We start from the raw sequence: 20,710 nt of genomic DNA on the forward strand, positions 1-20,710 counted from the left end.
GGCTGCAAGAGGAGCCATTGCTCCTTCACCCATGAGTATTTTTCTCTTTTCCTCTGGTTTGGAATACATATAGTCGTTTCAGTGAATAATGAATCTCTTGGTGAGGAATATTTATCACAGTAAAGGAGAAAGTGCATCTCTCTGTCTACCTCCCCTGTCGTGCAGTGACCACATACAATCTCCTCTTTGGGTAGCCATGTCTTTTTATGTCTGACGGTTTCTATTGCCAATCGGTTGTCACTCAGCCTGTACTTGGTAAAGATCTCTCTCTGTCAGTCTGTACTTGGTAAAGATCTGTCTCTGTCTCTGTCAGTCTGTACTTGGTAAAGATCTCTCTCTGTCTCTGTCAGTCTGTACTTGGTAAAGATCTCTCTCTCTCTCTGTCAGTCTGTACTTGGTAAAGATCTGTCTCTCTCTGTCAGTCTGTACTTGGTAAAGATCTCTCTCTGTCTCTGTCAGTCTGTACTTGGTAAAGATGTGTCTCTGTCTCTGTCAGTCTGTACTTGGTAAAGATCTCTCTCTGTCAGTCTGTACTTGGTAAAGATCTCTCTCTGTCAGTCTGTACTTGGTAAAGATCTCTCTCTGTCAGTCTGTACTTGGTAAAGATCTCTCTCTGTCTCTGTCAGTCTGTACTTGGTAAAGATGTGTCTCTGTCTCTGTGAGTCTGTACTTGGTAAAGATCTGTCTCTGCTTCGTATCTCTGACAGAGTAGAAATAATCAGCCAATTCATATTCTCTGTTTAGGGACAGATAGAAATTTAGTCGGCTTTGGGATTTGTTTCGTTTTTCCAATGTTGTAAATATGAGTCCTTTGATTTAGTTTATTGTAATTCTTTCTTTTGAAACAGTGCTGGTGTCTGCTTGGTTGGTGAGGTCCAACACCAGCTGACTGAGTAACCATGTACTCTGAGAGTCGGGACACAACTACAGGGAGTGTTTAATAAATAAACAGTACATAAAACAAGAAACGCAAACACACCGACATGAAACATAGTCAATAACACCTGAGGAAAGAACCAAACACACCGACATGAAACACAGTCAATAACACCTGAGGAAAGAACCAAACACACCGACATGAAACACAGTCAATAACACCTGAGGAAAGAACCAAACACACCGACATGAAACACAGTCAATAACACCTGAGGAAAGAACCAAACACACCGACATGAAACACAGTCAACACCTGAGGAAAGAACCAAACACACCGACATGAAACACAGTCAACACCTGAGGAAAGAACCAAACACACCGACATGAAACACAGTCAACACCTGAGGAAAGAACCAAACAACACACCGACATGAAACACAGTCAACACCTGAGGAAAGAACCAAACAACACACCGACATGAAACACAGTCAATAACACCTGAGGAAAGAACCAAACACACCAACATGAAACACAGTCAACACCTGAGGAAAGAACCAAACACACTGACATGAAACACAGTCAATAACACCTGAGGAAAGAACCAAACACACTGACATAAAACATAGTCAATAACACCTGAGGAAGGAACCAAACACACCGACATGAAACACAGTCAACACCTGAGGAAAGAACCAAGGGGAGCGACAGATATAGGGGAGGTAATCAAGGAGGTGATGGAGTCGTGTTGAGTGTCATGAGGGGCAGGTGTGTGGTATAATCAGCCGCCTGGTGACCTAGAGGCCGGAGAGGGAGAACACGTGACAGCTCGTTTCTGGGCTCAGCTCTTGGGTTTGAAGTGCTTTAAATTGCAGACTTGAATTTAGATGTGGCCAAAATGTTGATTATGTTTTCTGTATTTTCATTATTGCTGGAAAGAGGCCCAATTCAGCCCTACATGCATTAGTTGGTGAATTTCTCTGGACTTTTCAGAATTTTCAGACAGAATTCTGCATGTAGGGTTTCAATTGGATGTTTGTCCCACATTTTAAAGTCCAGTTTGAGTGGCCACCAAACCTCACGTACTCACTTATCTCTCTCTCTCTCTCTCTTTTCATCACACCGACCCATACTTTCTCTTTTCATCACACCGTCCCATACTTTCTCTTTTCATCACACCGACCCATACTTTCTCTTTTCATCACACCGACCCATCTTTCTCTTTTCATCACACCGACCCATACTTTCTCTTTTCATCACACCGACCCATACTTTCTCTTTTCATCACACCGCCCCATACTTTCTCTTTTCATCTCACCGCCCCATACTTTTCCATGGATAGAGGATGATGGTGGGTGATAAACGCAGCAGTAAATGATATGCAAATTAATTCATCCTACATTGTAAAGTAGGCAGGCCCGCTGAATGACAGGAGAGGGGAAAGGGAGTGTGGAGGAGTGGTGGCGTAGAGGAGTGGTGGCGTAGAGGAGTGGTGGCGTAGAGGAGTGGTGGCGTAGAGGAGAGGAGTGGTGGCGTAGAGGAGAGGAGTGGTGGCGGAGAGGAGAGGAGTGGTGGCGGAGAGGAGTGGTGGCGGAGAGGAGAGGAGTGGTGGCGGAGAGGAGAGGAGTGGTGGCGGAGAGGAGAGGAGTGGTGGCGTAGAGGAGAGGAGTGGTGGCGTAGAGGAGAGGAGTGGTGGCGTAGAGGAGAGGAGTGGTGGCGGAGAGGAGAGGAGTGGTGGCGTAGAGGAGAGGAGTGGTGGCGTAGAGGAGAGGAGTGGTGGCGTAGAGGAGAGGGCAGTAAAATAAATGAAAACCTAAACCCTGGTTGGCACATTGCTGGTTATCATGGTTGTCAGTTAACGTGTGACTGAACCCCCTCATGCTGGACTGCAGGGGACATGAGAATGATTAGAAGTGTGTGTGTGTGTGTGTGTGTGGGTGGGTGGACCAGAGCGATTACGGGGCAACGCTGCCTGTTCTGCTCTTGTCTGCTGTCCTCCGGTGCTGATGTAGGCTCCACACAGCAGAGGCAGAGTGGCCCACTGGTGTCACCACAGTCACGTTTTTGTCAACTCAGGCCTTGGGGTGCGGGAGTTCTCGCTTTGTCAACTAAATGACATAAATGAGTCATTTTGATTATTGGTTGGAATAGGCTATTATATACAACACAATGGAAGGTGTTGATAACTGAACTTTGACCTCTTTGTGTTTCCAGGTAGAGATTCCCCACACATCCTGAGACTATTCCTGTGACCCTGGGCTGCAGAGGGACTGGAGGACAGTGTAGCACAAGGTAATGATCATGTGACAGGGTCACTATGCTTCCCTGACTACTGTAACTAGGCTAGTAACACAGTACGCTGGATAGCCCCATTGGGACCTTGGACAGGATCGGTGTTACGTGGAGATGAACTGAATGTCCTTCACCTATTTCCAATGGGAATTGGCTTCTTGTCATTTTTTATATTCTACACTGAACAAAAATATAAACAAAACATTCAACAATTTCAAAGATTTCGCTAAGTTACAGTTAATATAAGGAAATCAGTCTATTTAAATAAATTCATTAGGCCCTAATCTATGGATTTCACATGATCTGGGAATACAGATATGCATCTCTTGATCACAGATACCTTTAAAAAACGGTAGGGGCGTTGATCAGCAAACCAGTCAGTATCTGGTGTGACTCATGCAGCGTGACACATCTCCTTCACATAGAGTTGATCAGGCTGTTGATTATGGCCTGGGGCTGTGCATTACCACGCTGAAACATCAGATGATGGCGGTGGATTCAATTGTGTTCATTGTCAGTAGCTTATGCCTGCCCATCCCATAACCCCACTGTTCACAACGTTGACATCAGCAAACCGCTCGCCCACACGATGGGACGCATCCACGAAGAGCACCAGTGGGGAGCACCAGTGGGGAGCACCAGTGGAGAGCACCAGTGGGGAGCACCAGTGGGGAGCACCAGTGGGGAGCACCAGTGGCGAGCACCAGTGGGGAGCACCAGTGGAGAGCACCAGTGGAGAGCACCAGTGGAGAGCACCAGTGGAGAGCACCAGTGGGGAGCACCAGTGGAGAGCACCAGTGGGGAGCACCAGTGGAGAGCACCAGTGTGCCATCGAAGGTGATAATTTGTCCACTGAAGTCAGTTACGACGCCGAACTGCAGTCAGGTCAAGACCCTGGTGAGGACGACGAGCACACAGATGAGCTTCCCTGAGACGGTTTCTGACAGCTGGTGCTGAAATGATTCAGTTGTGCAAACCCACAATTTCATCAGCTATCTGGGTGGCTGGACTCAGACGATCCCGCAGGTGAAGAAGCCGGATGTGGAGGTCCTGGGCTGGCATGGTTACACGTGGTCTGTGGTTGTGACGTCTGTTAGATGTATTGCCATATTCTTTAAAATGACGTTGGAGGCAGCTTTTGGTACAGAAATTAACATTCAATTTTCTGGCAACAGCCCTGGTGGACATTCCTGCAGACAGCATACCAATTGCACGCTCCCTCAAAACTTGAGACATCTGTGGCATTGTGCTGTGTGACAAAACTGCACATTTTAGAGTGGCCTTTTATTGTCCCCATCACAATGTCCACCTGTGTAATGATCATGCGGTTTAATCAGCTTCTTCATATGCCACACCTGTCAGGTGGATGGATTATCTTGGCAAAGGAGAAATGCTCACTAACATGGATGTAAACTAATTTGTGCAAAACATTTTGAGAGAAGGCAGACCGGGAGACCGTAAGGAGGGGTGAGGGAAACCAGGAGGGAGTCCCCTCAGTGAGGTGCATAATGCTGGGGGCTGGGAACACCGAGTGTCTCACTGTGAGTCATGCGGAAAACAAGCAGCACCCCGGTGTGTGTGTGTGTGAGAGCTCTCATGTTCTACCTCTGACTCAGCAGCAAGGCCACTGACCTTTCTGACCCCACCAGTCACCCACATTCAAGTCACATACAGTGGGGCAAAAAAGTATTTAGTCAGTCACCAATTGTGCAAGTTCTCCCACTTAAAAAGATGAGAGAGGCCTGTAATTTCCATCATAGGTACACTTCAACTATGACAGACAAAATGAGGGAAAAAAAATCCAGATAATCACATTGTAGAATTTGTTATGAATTTATTTGCAAATTATGGTGGAAAATAAGTATTTGGTCACCTTCAAACAAGCAAGATTTCTGGCTCTCACAGACCTGTAACTTCTTTTTTAAGAGGCTCCTCTGTCCTCCACTCGTTACCTGTATTGATGGCACCTGTTTGAACTTGTTATCATTATAAAAGACACCTGTCCACAACCTCAAACAGTCACACTCCAAACTCCACTATGGCCAAGACCAAAGAGCTGTCAAAGGACACCAGAAACAAAATTGTAGACCTGCACCAGGCTGGGAAGACTGAATCTGCAATAGGTAAGCAGCTTGGTTTGAAGAAATCAACTGTGGGAGCAATTATTAGGAAATGGAAGACATACAAGACCACTGATAATCTCCCTCGATCTGGGGCTCCACGCAAGATCTCACCCCGTGGGGTCAAAATGATCACAAGAACGGTGAGCAAAAATCCCAGAACCACACGGGGGGACCTAGTGAACGACCTGCAAAGTAACAAAGCCTACCATCAGTAACACACTACGCCGCCAGGGACTCAAATCCTGCAGTGCCAGACGTGTCCCCCTGCTTAAGCCAGTACATGTCCAGGCCCGTCTGAAGTTTGCTAGAGAGCATTTGGATTATCCAGAAGAAGATTGGGAGAATGTCATATGGTCATTTGGTAAAAACTACTACCCAAAACTTGTCGTGTTTGGAGGACAAAGAATGCTGAGTTGCATCCAAAGAACACCATACCTACTGTGAAGCATGGGGGTGGAAACATCATGCTTTTGGGCTGTTTTTCTGCAAAGGGACCAGAATGACTGATCCGTGTAAAGGAAAGAATGAATGGGGCCATGTATCGTGAGAAATTGATTGAAAACCTTCCATCAGCAAGGGCATAGAAGATAAAACGTGGCTGGGTCTTTCAGCATGACAATGATCCCAAACACAGCGCCCGGTCAATGAATGAGGGGCTTCGTAAGAAGCATTTCAAGGTCCTGGAGTGGCCTAGCCAGTCTCCAGATCACAACCCCATAGAAAATCTTTGGAGGGAGATCAAAGTCCGTGTTGCCCAGCAACAGCCCCAAAACATCACTGCTCTAGAGGAGATCTGCATGGAGGAATGGGCCAAAATACCAGCAACAGTGTGTGAAAACCTTGTGAAGACTTACAGAAAACGTTTGACCTCTGTCATTGCCAACAAAGGGTATATAACAAAGTATTGAGATTAAACTTTTGTTTTTGACCAAATACTTATTTTCCACCATAATTTGCAAATAAATTCATTAAAAATCCTATAATGTGATTTTCAGGAATTTTTTTTCTCAATTTGTCCATCATAGTTGAAGTGTACCTATGATGAAGATTACAGGCCTCTCATCTTTTTAAGTGGGAGAACTTGCACAATTGGTGGCTGACTAAATACTTTTTTGCCCCACTGTATACACACACACACACACACACATTCAAGTCACATATACACACACACACACCCACATTCAAGTCACACACACACACTGAGTGGATCAAACGTGTGTAAAAAAGTTTGAAATATCCAATAAATGTCGTTCCACTTCATGATTGTGTCCCACTTGTTGTTGATTCTTCACAAAAAAATACAGTTTTATATCTTTATGTTTGAAGCCTGAAATGTGGCAAAAGGTCGCAAAGTTCAAGGGGGCCGAATACTTTTGCAAGGCACTGTATGTGTGGTCCTTAATTGACCATATTAGATTTACTCTTCAAGAAAATTAGACTACCAATTTAGCCCTAACATAACACACACCCATTTTGTATTTGTTTGTTATTTAGGAGATCCTCTTATCCAGAGCAGTTTACAGCAGTGAGAGCATACATTTTCATTCGTACTTGTCCCCTGTGGGCATTGAACCCACAACCCTGGCATTGCAAGTGCTATGCTCTACCAACTGAGCCACACGGGGCCCATTAGTCACGTTCATGAGAGGTAGCCCACAATGCATTATGTTTTAACATAGCCTTCTGTCGTCTCCCAATAAGGATGCAGTTTCGATATTAAATGATGCACTGGTCTGTGACATGTTTATGCTTCTCAGGAACAAATGAGTTTTGTTCTCCATCGTTAGTGTTTACCAAGCAGTGTGTCAGTCAGTCAGAGCACCAGCCTTTGAGTGTGTCTGCTGCAGATAACCTAGCAGTCAACCGAAGGTCGCTGGTTTGAATCCCGCCACTGAAAATCTGTCTGTGCCCTGTCTGTGCCCCTGATACTCTGTATCAGAATGTCTGCTAAAATGTGTAAATGTTTCTGTCTTGTACAGCAGCCAAAGAAAAGTTTGAAAACCTGAGTGTGGTAGGTAATAATGTGTAACTAAGTATTACACTTTGATAAGATAACAGCATGGGATCCATTTTGGATATCTCTGAGCTTTGGGCTGCACCTCAAATGACACCCCAATCACACTATGTAGGGAGATTTTGACCAGACCCCATAGGGTCTCAATAGACCTGATAGGGCCCTGGTCAATAGACCCCATAGGGCCCTGTTCAATAGACCCCATAGGGCCCTGGTCAATAGACCCCATAGGGCCCTGGTCAATAGACCCCATAGGGCCCTGGTCAATAGACCCCATAGGGCCCTGGTCAATAGACCCCATAGGGCCCTGTTCAATAGACCCCATAGGGCCCTGGTCAATAGACCCCATAGGGCCCTGTTCAATAGACCCCATAGGGCCCTGGTCAATAGACCCCATAGGGCCCTGGTCAATAGACCCCATAGGGGTCAATAGACCTGATAGGGCCAATAGACCTGATAGGGCCCTGGTCAATAAACCCCATAGGGCCCTGGTCAATAGACCCCATAGGGCCCTGGTCAATAGACCCCATAGGGCCCTGGTCAATAGACCCCATAGGGCCCTGGTCAATAGACCCCATAGGGCCCTGGTCAATAGACCCCATAGGGCCCTGGTCAATAGACCCCGTAGGGCCCTGGTCAATAGACCCCGTAGGGCCCTGGTCAATAGACCCCGTAGGGCCCTGGTCAATAGACCCCATAGGGCCCTGGTCAATAGACCCCGTAGGGCCCTGGTCAATAGACCCCGTAGGGCCCTGGTCAATAGACCCCGTAGGGCCCTGGTCAATAGACCCCATAGGGCCCTGGTCAATAGACCCCATAGGGCCCTGTTCAATAGACCCCACAATCGTTTCTTCTAAAAAAAATTGACCTTTATTTAACTAGGCAAGTCAGTTAAGAACAAATTCTTATTTTCAATGACGGCCTAGGAACAGACAGGTCTCAATAGACCCCATAGTGTTGCTGCACAGCTATTTTCAGGTCTCTCCAGAGCTGTATTTATTTATTTAATCCATTTTAGAATCCCTTTTAATCCACTTTAGAATAAGGCTGTAATGTAACAAAGTGTGGTTCAAGTCAAGGGGTCTGAATACTTTCCGAAGGCTCTGTATATAGTGAACGAAAGAGCAGCGGAAGAATTCAGTTTGAGGAGTCAGGCAACTGAACAGGTGCTGCTCATGATTTAAGGCCACCTTCTGGCAAAAGGTAGAGCTGAAGCACAGAGAATGGTCCTGCTGGGTTCAAATAGTATTTGTTCTCTTTCAAATACTTTGAACGTTTGCTTGAGCCTGCCTCGAGACGGAGTGCCACATGGGCAGGGTTTGCGCTTTTGGGACTATTCCATTGTTTCCGTTGTGCCAGAGCCAATCAAGCACAGCTAAAGTATTTTAAAAGAAAATAAATAGGGCCTGGTATTTGAACCTTGGTCTCCCTCAGCCAGGACGGAGCTGAAGCAGAGGGAAGATAGACCAGACTCTGTCTAGCTGGCTTTGTCTCTGTATAGCTCTCTGTCTCTGTATAGCTCTCTGTCTCTGTCTAGCTCTCTGTCTCTGTCTAGCTCTCTCTGTCTCTGTCTAGCTCTCTGTCTCTGTCTAGCTCTCTGTCTCTGTCTAGCTCTCTGTCTCTGTCTAGCTCTCTGTCTCTGTCTAGCTCTCTCTGTCTAGCTCTCTCTGTCTCTGTCTAGCTCTCTCTGTCTCTGTCTAGCTCTCTCTGTCTCTGTGTAGTTCTGTCTTTTTATAGCTCTGTACAGCTCTCTGTCTCTGTCTAGCTCTCTGTCTCTGTCTAGCTCTCTGTCTCTGTCTAGCTCTCTCTGTCTAGCTCTCTCTGTCTCTGTCTAGCTCTCTTTGACTCTGTCTAGCTCTCTTTGTCTCTGTATAGTTCTCTTTGTCTCTGTATAGTTCTCTTTTTATAGCTCACTTTGTCTCTGTATAGCTCTCTTTGTCTCTGTATAGCTCTGTCTATCTCTGTCTAGCTGTCTTTGTCTGTCTCTATCTAGCTGCTCCTGATGTGTTGCAGATGTGGCAGCAGTGTTTGTGTGGCAGCCAGGGTTTTCATCCCAACACGGCTGTGATTTATAGCCCAGGACACAGAGCAATGCTTTCAACCATCGGGACAACGTAAACAACAGTGTGGTGTGTGTAGACATGGTGACCGGGGTGTGCTGGCCTGCTTGGTTGGTTAGTCTGTGTCTGACCTGAGGTTTGGCTCCCTACCACAGAGTTGGTTGGCTGGATTCTTGCTCCTTGGTCAGCTCTGTTGCCCAGGCTCACTTTCATCTGGCCACTGTGTCAGCCACAGACTGAATTCTATTAGTTAGTTACAGACTGAACTCTATTAGTTAGTTACAGACTGAACTCTATTAGTTAGTTACAGACTGAACTCTATTAGTTAGTTACAGACTGAACTCTATTAGTTAGTTACAGACTGAACTCTATTAGTTAGTTACAGACTGAACTCTATTAGTTAGTTACAGACTGAACTCTATTAGTTAGTTACAGACTGAACTCTATTAGTTAGTTACAGACTGAACTCTATTAGTTAGTTACAGACTGAACTCTATTAGTTAGTTACAGACTGAACTCTATTAGTTAGTTACAGACTGAACTCTATTAGTTAGTTACAGACTGAACTCTGTTAGTTAGTTACAGACTGAACTCTATTAGTTAGTTACAGACTGAATTCTATTAATCAAATCAAATCAAATTTATTTATATAGCCCTTCGTACATCAGCTGATATCTCAAAGTGCTGTACAGAAACCCAGCCTAAAACCCCACACAGCTAGCAATGCAGGTGTAGAAGCACGGTGGCTAGGAAAAACTCCCTAGAAAGGCCAAAACCTAGGAAGAAACCTAGAGAGGAACCAGGCTATGTGGGGTGGCCAGTCCTCCTCTGGCTGTGCCGGGTGGAGATTATAACAAAACATGGTCAAGATGTTCAAATGTTCATAAATGACCAGCATGGTCGAATAATAATAAGGCAGAATAGTTGAAACTGGAGCAGCAGCACAGTCAGGTGGACTGGGGACAGCAAGGAGTCATCATGTCAGGTATTCCTGGGGCATGGTCCTAGGGCTCAGGTCCTCCGAGAGAGAGAAAGAAAGAGAGAATTAGAGAGAGCATATGTGGGATGGCCAGTCCTCTTCTGGCTGTGCCGGGTGGAGATTATAACAGAACATGGCCAAGATGTTCAAATGTTCATAAATGACCAGCATGGTCGAATAATAATAAGGCAGAACAGTTGAAACTGGAGCAGCAGCACAGCCAGGTGGACTGGGGACAGCAAGGAGTCATCATGTCAGGTAGTCCTGGGGCATGGTCCTAGGGCTCAGGTCCTCCGAGAGAGAGAAAGAGAGAAGGAGAGAATAAGAGAACGCACACTTAGATTCACACAGGACACCGAATAGGACAGGAGAAGTACTCCAGATATAACAAACTGACCCTAGCCCCCCGACACATAAACTACTGCAGCATAAATACTGGAGGCTGAGACAGGAGGGGTCAGGAGACACTGTGGCCCACTCCGAGGACACCCCCGGACAGGGCCAAACAGGAAGGATATATTAGTTAGTTACAGACTGAACTCTATTAGTTAGTTACAGACTGAACTCTGTTAGTTAGTTACAGACTGAACTCTGTTAGTTAGTTACAGACTGAACTCTGTTAGTTAGTTACAGACTGAACTCTGTTAGTTAGTTAGTTAGTTACAGACTGAACTCTATTAGTTAGTTACAGACTGAACTCTATTAGTTAGTAACAGATATGGAATTGTTTGATAAATATTACACAATAGTGCTGTGGTCCAGTAGCTCTGTCTCAGTTTGCTGGTTCCCTTTGGTGTCTGTTATGTTTATTGATGATGATGTTTTGATCACCAACAATCAACATCTGTGCTCCTTGTGCTTAAGTACAACTTGGAGTACGCTGTTGGACATCGCGTGTGTGTGTGCGTGTGCGCGCGTCTAATTGATTGCTCATGGTGTTTTGGGAATGACTAAAAACTTGCACCACCTTCCTTTACCAGCACATCACTTCCCAGTCTTTTCTTGTCATGATCAGTTGGTTTTCTGGCAGCTTGCTACCGTTTTGGCGCTCAACTCTGAGTTGAGTTTTCACTCAATCCTTTGAGCCGTCTGTCTGCCTCTCTCTCGCTCTCTCTCTCTCGCCGCATGATGAAGCAATGACTTTGGCTTTGTTTCTGCCTCTTCCCGTCAGTCTCTCTTTTCGTCAGTCTCTCTTTTCGTCAGTCTCTCTTTTCGTCAGTCTCTCTTTTTGGCAGTCTCTCTTTTTGGCAGTCTCTCTTTTCGGCAGTCTCTCTTTTCGGCAGTCTCTCTTTTCGGCAGTCTCTCTTTTCGTCAGTCTCTCTTCCCGTCAGTATCTCTTCCCGTCAGTCTCTCTTCCCGTCAGTATCTCTTCCCGTCAGTCTCTCTTCCCGTCAGTCTCTCTTCCCGTCAGTCTCTCTTTCCGTCAGTCTCTCACTCTCCAGGTAGCAGCACCCTATTCCCTGCAAAGTGCACTATTTTAACCAGATCCCTATGGGCCCTAGTGCACTTAATAGTGAATAGGGTGCCATTTGAGAGGCCTTGCTGTATGGGTTAATGTCATTCAGATATTCATGGATGAAACATCAGAGCTCAGCTCCCTCTTACATCTCCACAATATCCCATAATAGTCACGGCAGATTTCCTCCTCTTCGTCTGAAGAGGTGAAACAAGGATCGGATCAATATGCAGTGTGGTAGGTGTCCATGGTTTTTAATAAGAGAAACTGAACATGAACACATATACAAAATAATAAAGTGAACTGGCAACGAAACAGTCCCATGTGGCACAAACACTGACACAGGAAACAATCACCCACAAAATACCCAAAGAATATGGCTGCCTAAATATGGTTCCCAATCAGAGACAACGATAAACACCTGCTTCTAATTGAGAACCACTCTAGGCAACCATAGACATACAATTACCTAGAAAGGAAACAGCCGTATAAACTTACAAAAAACCCTAGACAATACAAAACACATAAATCCCCCATGTCACACCCTGACCTAACCAAAATAATAAAGAAAACAAAGATAACTAAGGCCAGGGCGTGACAATAATACCTAACGTGACCTGTGTGTGTTGACATTAACATTGCATTGAAAGCACAATCACTAGCCTTATCTCAGACTCCGATCGTTAAGCTTGCTTTGTCACAGTTTTCCACCGACTCAATTTAAAATATTAATTGGTCCGTTTGAATGGAGCCTAGGTCAATTATCTACGTGTAAGACGATACTCTTCCAGTCTCTATCCTCTCGTCCTTTTTTCCATTGGATCGGGTGTCCGTCTGTAGGTTGCTAGTTGTTTTGCCATATGTGTCCTGTATGTTGCTCCTTTGTGACCCCTCAGCTGTCACGGAGAAGGACTATTCATGCTTGAAGACTTTGTCTCCTCCCAGCTGGCTTTATTAAGGTAATACAACCTGTACTCTACAGCTCCCTGGAGCAGATTGTTACACCCTAGGTGGTTCACTACGTTTTCCTACAGCGAACACACTTGAACACAGCCTTTACACAATTACTGTTGTTGTTTAGGCAATCCAAAAAACAGTCCATTATAAATTGCATTCTGGGTCAGGTGGGCATCATTTAAAAGAGAAGCAGGTGTTGGTGTTGGTAGAATGGAGTCGGGACTGTATTCAGATGCGTGGTCCGTGTCAAATCTTCTCCACAACTGGGCTGGCCAATCAGATTTCAGACGGCATGTCCTTATATGATACCAAAGTACACTACGGTTTTGGCTTGCACGTCAAAAAAAATGGAGAATACCTTCCTTGAATTTGATTATGTATTGTGTTTTTATGTTTTATGTACTTTTGTCTTTTAAGTACATGACCAAATGAATTTGTACCTGGTGAGATGATAAAGTTGATCTTCTCAGTCTATGTGACCAGGACTGCCCCGAGAGGCCAGCAGCACCTCAATTACAGCCTAGTCGCAGCAGATACTTTTGTTACAGAAGAATTTGAGAATGTCTTCCCTCGGTCTATGACAAACAACATATCTAATACAACACTACACAAATGTTATGACGTGTGCCTTCCTTAGATATTCTATGTGACCTGACTTGTACTGCGAGGTCGGGGCCTATCAAATGCATGTTAACAACCCTCTGCTATCACAAAGCAGCACATCAGGTTCCACTAGGTTTGTGTGTGTGTGATGCTTCAGACAGGGAGTGGTAGGTGGTAGGAGGAGGAGTGTGTGTGGGATGCTTCAGGCAGGGAGTGGTAGGTGGTAGGAGGAGGAGTGTGTGTGTGATGCTTCAGGCAGGGAGTGGTAGGTGGTAGGAGGAGGAGTGTGTGTGTGTGTGTGTGTGTGTGTGTGTGTGTGTGTGTGTGTGTGTGTGTGATGCTTCAGACAGCGAGTGGTAGGTGGTAGGAGTGTGTGTGTGATGCTTCAGACAGGGAGTGGTAGGAGGAGGTGTGTGTGTGTGTGATGCTTCAGGCAGGGAATGTTAGGTGGTAGGAGGAGGAGTGTGTGTGTGTGATGCTTCAGGCAGGGAGTGGTAGGTGGTAGGAGCAGAAGTGTGTGTGTGATGCTTCAGACAGGGAGTGGTAGGTGGTAGGAGGAGGAGTGTGTGTGTGATGCTTCAGACAGGGAGTGGTAGGTGGTAGGAGGAGGAGTGTGTGTGTGATGCTTCAGACAGGGAGTGGTAGGTGGTAGGAGGAGGAGTGTGTGTGTGATGCTTCAGACAGGGAGTGGTAGGTGGTAGGAGGAGGAGTGTGTGTGTGATGCTTCAGGCAGGGAGTGGTAGGTGGTAGGAGGAGGAGTGTGTGTGTGATGCTTCAGGCAGGGAGTGGTAGGTGGTAGGAGGAGGAGTGTGTGTGTGATGCTTCAGACAGGGAGTGGTAGGTGGTAGGAGGAGGAGTGTGTGTGTGTTGCTTCAGGAAGGGAGTGGTAGGAGGTGTGTGTGTTGCTTCAGGCAGGGAGTGGTAGGAGGTGTGTGTGTTGCTTCAGGCAGGGAGTGGTAGGTGGTAGGAGGAGGAGTGTGTGTGTGATGCTTCAGACAGGTAGGTGGTAGGAGGAGGAGTGTGTGTGTGATGCTTCAGGCAGGGAGTGGTAGGTGGTAGGAGGAGGAGTGTATGTGTGATGCTTCAGACAGGGAGTGGTAGGTGGTAGGAGGTGTGTGTGATGCTTCAGACAGGGAGTGGTAGGTGGTAGGAGGAGGAGTGTGTGTGTGATGCTTCAGGCAGGGAGTGGTAGGTGGTAGGAGGAGGAGTGTGTGTGATGCTTCAGGCAGGGAGTGGTAGGTGGTAGGAGGAGGAGTGTGTGTGTGTGTGTGTGTGATGCTTCAGGCAGCGAGTGGTAGGTGGTAGGAGGAGGAGTGTGTGTGTGTGATGCTTCAGACAGGGAGTGGTAGGTGGTAGGAGGAGGAGTGTGTGTGTGTGTGATGCTTCAGGCAGGGAGTGGTAGGTGGTAGGAGGAGTGTGTTAAATGCTTGAAGTGTTAACAGATGACAGTTTTCTCCACAGCAGTCAGTTTAGCTGTTCTAGTGTTTACCCAGAGCAATCTATGACCACTGTTTTTAATACTTAGCTACTGCCCTTAGCTTACACTACACTAACACCTGCTGGACACAATCACCTTTCCCATTCATCTCTCTTCTTCACTTCCTTTTCAATCTCTTTTCTGTCCCACCATCTTCCAGTGAGGAATATGTAGTGAGGAATATGTAGTGAGGAATATGTAGTGAGGAATATGCAGTGAGGAATATGTAGTGAGGAATATGTAGTGAGGAATATGTAGTGAGGAATATGCAGTGAGGAATATGCAGTGAGGAATATGCAGTGAGGAATATGCAGTGAGGAATATGCAGTGAGGAATATGCAGTGAGGAATATGCAGTGAGGAATATGCAGTGAGGAATATGCAGTGAGGAATATGTAGTGAGGAATATGTAGTGAGGAATATGTAGTGAGGAATATGCAGTGAGGAATATGCATTGAGGAATATGCAGAGAGACAGTGAATGACTTTAGTCGTTGTATGACGAGCGATATAGATGTGTGGCCTGATGTTCCTCCAATATATGTGTGTCACCTCAGTGTTATGTTAAGTGTGTGTGTGTGTGTGTGTGTGGTGTGTGAGAGAGAGAGTGTGTCACATCCACACTCTCTCTTAGGTCAGCTCCCTGAACGGTAGCCTGGTTAAAAATTCAGGACATTGCTGAGGCTTGCCCTCTTTCTGCAAGCACACACACACACACACACTTAACATAACATAATATCCTCTTCAGCCAGTTGGTATCTCTGCAGTCCTGGATTGTGACAGTGGGTGTTACTGAACCCCTGAGGAGCTGCTCTGGGAGAGGGAGGGAGGGAGGGAGGGAGAGAGGGGGAGAGAGGGAGAGACCAGAATGCCCTTCTCCTTCACAGGGGCAGGGTATATCTCATCTCTCAGAAGCCGCCCGCATCAACTGGAAAGAATGCTTGTTCTGCTGTGCGTGTTGCTATCCCTTTTGGTACATAAACACACCTTTGTCTACACTTCCCCAAGGCCCTTCTCTTAGTCATTCAGCTGAGAGATGAAGATCAGACTGGGGCTGAACCTATCTGAGTTTGAGAGCGAGAGTGTATACTGTAGCCATTGTTCAGTCTGTAGGATTCTACCACACTGGCACGGCAACCCTGTATTGGTTTGGCTGGAAGAAACTCTATTTTTTCCCCTGTTTGAACAAAAAATATAAGAAGCAGTGATTATTTTCTTCCAACTCTCCCAGGAGGATAAAAAGGTCTCAAGAAGGAGATAATCTGGTGTTAAAGGTGCTGCTGGAGGAAACCAGAAAGGTTTGAGACGCGGTGCTGCTGGAGGATACTATGTATCACTCCCCCTGGGTTATCTCGGCCCAGAAAGGTTTGAGACGCGGTGCTGCTGGAGGATACTATGTATCACTCCCCCTGGGTTATCTCGGCCCAGAAAGGTTTGAGACGCGGTGCTGCTGGAGGATACTATGTATCACTCCCCCTGGGTTAGCTCGGCCCAGAAAGGTTTGAGACGCGGTGCTGCTGGAGGATACTATGTATCACTCCCCCTGGTTTATCTCGGCCCAGAAAGGTTTGAGTCGCGGTGCTGCTGGAGGATACTATGTATCACTCCCCCTGGGTTATCTCGGCCCAGAAAGGTTTGAGACGCGGTGCTGCTGGAGGATACTATGTATCACTCCCCCTGGGTTAGCTCGGCCCAGAAAGGTTTGGGACGCGGTGCTGCTGGAGGATACTATGTATCACTCCCCCTGGGTTAGCTCGGCCCAGAAAGGTTTGAGACGCGGTGCTGCTGGAGGATACTATGTATCACTCCCCCTGGGTTATCTCGGCCCAGAAAGGTTTGAGACGCGGTGCTGCTGGAGGATACTATGTATCACTCCCCCTGGGTTAGCTCGGCCCAGAAAGGTTTGAGACGCGGTGCTGCTGGAGGATACTATGTATCACTCCCCCTGGGTTAGCTCGGCCCAGGAAGGTTTGGGACGCGGTGCTGCTGGAGGATACTATGTATCACTCCCCCTGGGTTATCTCGGCCCAGAAAGGTTTGGGACGCGGTGCTGCTGGAGGATACTATGTATCACTCCCCCTGGGTTAGCTCGGCCCAGAAAGGTTTTGAGACGCGGTGCTGCTGGAGGATACTATGTATCACTCCCCCTGGGTTAGCTCGGCCCAGAAAGGTTTGAGACGCGGTGCTGCTGGAGGATACTATGTATCACTCCCCCTGGGTTAGCTCGGCCCAGAAAGGTTTGAGACGCGGTGCTGCTGGAGGATACTATGTATCACTCCCCCTGGGTTAGCTCGGCCCAGAAAGGTTTGAGACGCGGTGCTGCTGGAGGATACTATGTATCACTCCCCCTGGGTTAGCTCGGCCCAGAAAGGTTTGAGACGCGGTGCTGCTGGAGGATACTATGTATCACTCCCCCTGGGTTAGCTCGGCCCAGAAAGGTTTGAGACGCGGTGCTGCTGGAGGATACTATGTATCACTCCCCCTGGGTTAGCTCGGCCCAGAAAGGTTTGGGACGCGGTGCTGCTGGAGGATACTATGTATCACTCCCCCTGGGTTAGCTCGGCCCAGAAAGGTTTGAGACGCGGTGCTGCTGGAGGATACTATGTATCACTCCCCCTGGGTTAGCTCGGCCCAGAAAGGTTTGGGACGCGGTGCTGCTGGAGGATACTATGTATCACTCCCCCTGGGTTAGCTCGGCCCAGAAAGGTTTGAGACGCGGTGCTGCTGGAGGATACTATGTATCACTCCCCCTGGGTTATCTCGGCCCAGAAAGGTTTGGGACGCGGTGCTGCTGGAGGATGCTATGTATCACTCCCCCTGGGTTAGCTCGGCCCAGGAAGGTTTGGGACGCGGTGCTGCTGGAGGATACTATGTATCACTCCCCCTGGGTTAGCTCGGCCCAGGAAGGTTTGGGACGCGGTGCTGCTGGAGGATACTATGTATCACTCCCCCTGGGTTAGCTCGGCCCAGAAAGGTTTGGGACGCGGTGCTGCTGGTGGATACTATGTATCACTCCCCCTGGGTTAGCTCGGCCCAGGAAGGTTTGGGACGCGGTGCTGCTGGAGGATACTATGTATCACTCCCCCTGGGTTAGCTCGGCCCAGGAAGGTTTGGGACGCGGTGCTGCTGGAGGATACTATGTATCACTCCCCCTGGGTTAGCTCGGCCCAGGAAGGTTTGAGACGCGGTGCTGCTGGAGGATACTATGTATCACTCCCCCTGGGTTAGCTCGGCCCAGAAAGGTTTGGGACGCGGTGCTGCTGGAGGATACTATGTATCACTCCCCCTGGGTTATCTCGGCCCAGGAAGGTTTGAGACGCGGTGCTGCTGGAGGATACTATGTATCACTCCCCCTGGGTTAGCTCGGCCCAGGAAGGTTTGGGACGCGGTGCTGCTGGAGGATACTATGTATCACTCCCCCTGGGTTAGCTCGGCCCAGAAAGGTTTGAGACGCGGTGCTGCTGGAGGATACTATGTATCACTCCCCCTGGGTTAGCTCGGCCCAGAAAGGTTTGAGACGCGGTGCTGCTGGAGGATACTATGTATCACTCCCCCTGGGTTATCTCGGCCCAGAAAGGTTTGGGACGCGGTGCTGCTGGAGGATACTATGTATCACTCCCCCTGGGTTAGCTCGGCCCAGAAAGGTTTGAGACGCGGTGCTGCTGGAGGATACTATGTATCACTCCCCCTGGGTTAGCTCGGCCCAGAAAGGTTTGAGACGCGGTGCTGCTGGAGGATACTATGTATCACTCCCCCTGGGTTATCTCGGCCCAGAAAGGTTTGGGACGCGGTGCTGCTGGAGGATACTATGTATCACTCCCCCTGGGTTAGCTCGGCCCAGAAAGGTTTGAGACCCGGTGCTGCTGGAGGATACTATGTATCACTCCCCCTGGGTTATCTCGGCCCAGAAAGGTTTGAGACGCGGTGCTGCTGGAGGATACTATGTATCACTCCCCCTGGGTTATCTCGGCCCAGAAAGGTTTGAGACGCGGTGCTGCTGGAGGATACTATGTATCACTCCCCCTGGGTTAGCTCGGCCCAGAAAGGTTTGAGACGCGGTGCTGCTGGAGGATACTATGTATCACTCCCCCTGGGTTAGCCCGGCCCAGAAAGGTTTGAGACGCGGTGCTGCTGGAGGATACTATGTATCACTCCCCCTGGGTTAGCTCGGCCCAGGAAGGTTTGGGACGCGGTGCTGCTGGAGGATACTATGTATCACTCCCCCTGGGTTAGCTCGGCCCAGAAAGGTTTGAGACGCGGTGCTGCTGGAGGATACTATGTATCACTCCCCCTGGGTTATCTCGGCCCAGAAAGGTTTGAGACGCGGTGCTGCTGGAGGATACTATGTATCACTCCCCCTGGGTTAGCTCGGCCCAGAAAGGTTTGGGACGCGGTGCTGCTGGAGGATACTTTGTATCACTCCCCCTGGGTTAGCTCGGCCCAGAAAGGTTTGAGACGCGGTGCTGCTGAAATATTCATTCTCCACATTATGTGGGAGTGGCAGCAGGGTTGGTTCTGTCACTGCGGACGGTTTTAGACTGACTGAAATAGAGCTGTACATGGAGGAGATGGAGGGAGGGATGGAGGGAGGGAGGGATGGAGGGAATGAGGGAGGGAGGGAGGGAGAGAGACTGACTGGCTGTGAAATATTAATCCACCACTGTGTCATAACGACAGTCATTCAACCATTCAGCTTTTCAACCTCACCTCAGGACACACACACACACACACACACAGGGCTGTGTATTGTATGGATTCATATGAAACACACAGGGCTGTGTATTGTATGGATTCATATGAAACACACAGGTAACAGAGGTTTCTTTTTAATTGACCCCCACAATGAAATCGGGTAGGGGACTGTGGGTCTCTCTGTCCGCCCGTTTGTTTCTTAGACAGCACTGACCTGATTGAGTTTCAACTTGAATGATGCGTCTTGCCATAGAGATCCGTCTTTACAAAAATACACTGATTGGCCAGATGGTGGCGCTATAACAAAAGATTGAAAATGAAAAGTTTGAAAGGTCACGCCCCTTACCCCATTTGACCTAAAGTCATGAAATTTGGTACATAGGTCCCCTCCTCACGAGGAACACATTTATCTCAGGGACCCATATTGCCCTACCAGGCAAAAAGGCAGTAACTGCTCATAGTGTGGAACTGAGAAAAAGGGCATTTCCCTTGGTTTCACAGTACCTTTATACAGTTACTGTTAACATGACCCCCATTTTCTCCAAAACACAATACAATTGAGGCGGGATACTTGTCCACATGATTAAGCATGTTCTTAATGTAGCAAAAATTACATTGCTCATTTTCGACCAAATGAGAAGTTTCTGCCTTTTTGCTTGGTAGGGCAGCACAAGGTCTGCCATGATGGATCTTCCTCCATACTTTAATGTTGTTATTTATTCTGGCTCCGAATGACCGATCTGCATGAACCGTGATATGAGGCATCTATGGAAGTCTCTCAACACAATTTTTTCCAGATTAGTACTTAAAACAACATGGCTACTATTGACCAATAGACATTCATGTGGGCGTGGTCTGCCACATAAATGCATATAAATAAGTCGAGGATATTCGTATTGTAACACAATTTGGTACACATGTTGCAAACACTGCCAATACTCAACATATGCGAGAACATTCATAACAGGCACATGTTTGCTATAACAGGCACATGTTTATATATCTGGATCTATTTGGCACACATTCTCAGGGATATGAGTCTAGCTAACACACTGGCCCGATTTGGACTAAACTTGGGTCTTGCCATAGAGATCCGTCATTTACAAAATTACACTGATTGGCCCAAAGGGGGACGCTGCAATTTTCTTGTTTATGAATCAAGCAGATCTTTGTGACATTTATTTTA

At 47.6% G+C, this 20,710-nt stretch overlaps 1 protein-coding gene and 1 non-coding gene across 5 annotated transcripts in view; one reads left to right on the forward strand and one right to left on the reverse strand.

The window, feature by feature from the left end:
- The window catches only part of LOC139422738 (spermatid perinuclear RNA-binding protein-like), a 186,157-nt gene that overhangs the window by 56,185 nt on the left and 109,262 nt on the right, over nucleotides 1–20,710 (forward strand). For all 4 annotated transcript variants that reach the window (XM_071174051.1, XM_071174053.1, XM_071174049.1 and 1 more), the window contains exon 2: nucleotides 3,088–3,165. The gene's annotated coding sequence lies outside the window, so the exon portion shown is untranslated. The remainder of the gene's footprint in view (nucleotides 1–3,087; nucleotides 3,166–20,710) is intronic.
- trnaa-ugc (transfer RNA alanine (anticodon UGC)) lies at nucleotides 6,841–6,914 on the reverse strand. The gene has a single exon. It is a non-coding gene; the product is annotated as a tRNA-Ala (tRNA).

The sequence above is a fragment of the Oncorhynchus clarkii genome, chromosome 12 (genome assembly GCF_045791955.1).
Source record: "Oncorhynchus clarkii lewisi isolate Uvic-CL-2024 chromosome 12, UVic_Ocla_1.0, whole genome shotgun sequence".
NCBI classification, from domain to species: Eukaryota; Metazoa; Chordata; class Actinopteri; order Salmoniformes; family Salmonidae; genus Oncorhynchus; species Oncorhynchus clarkii.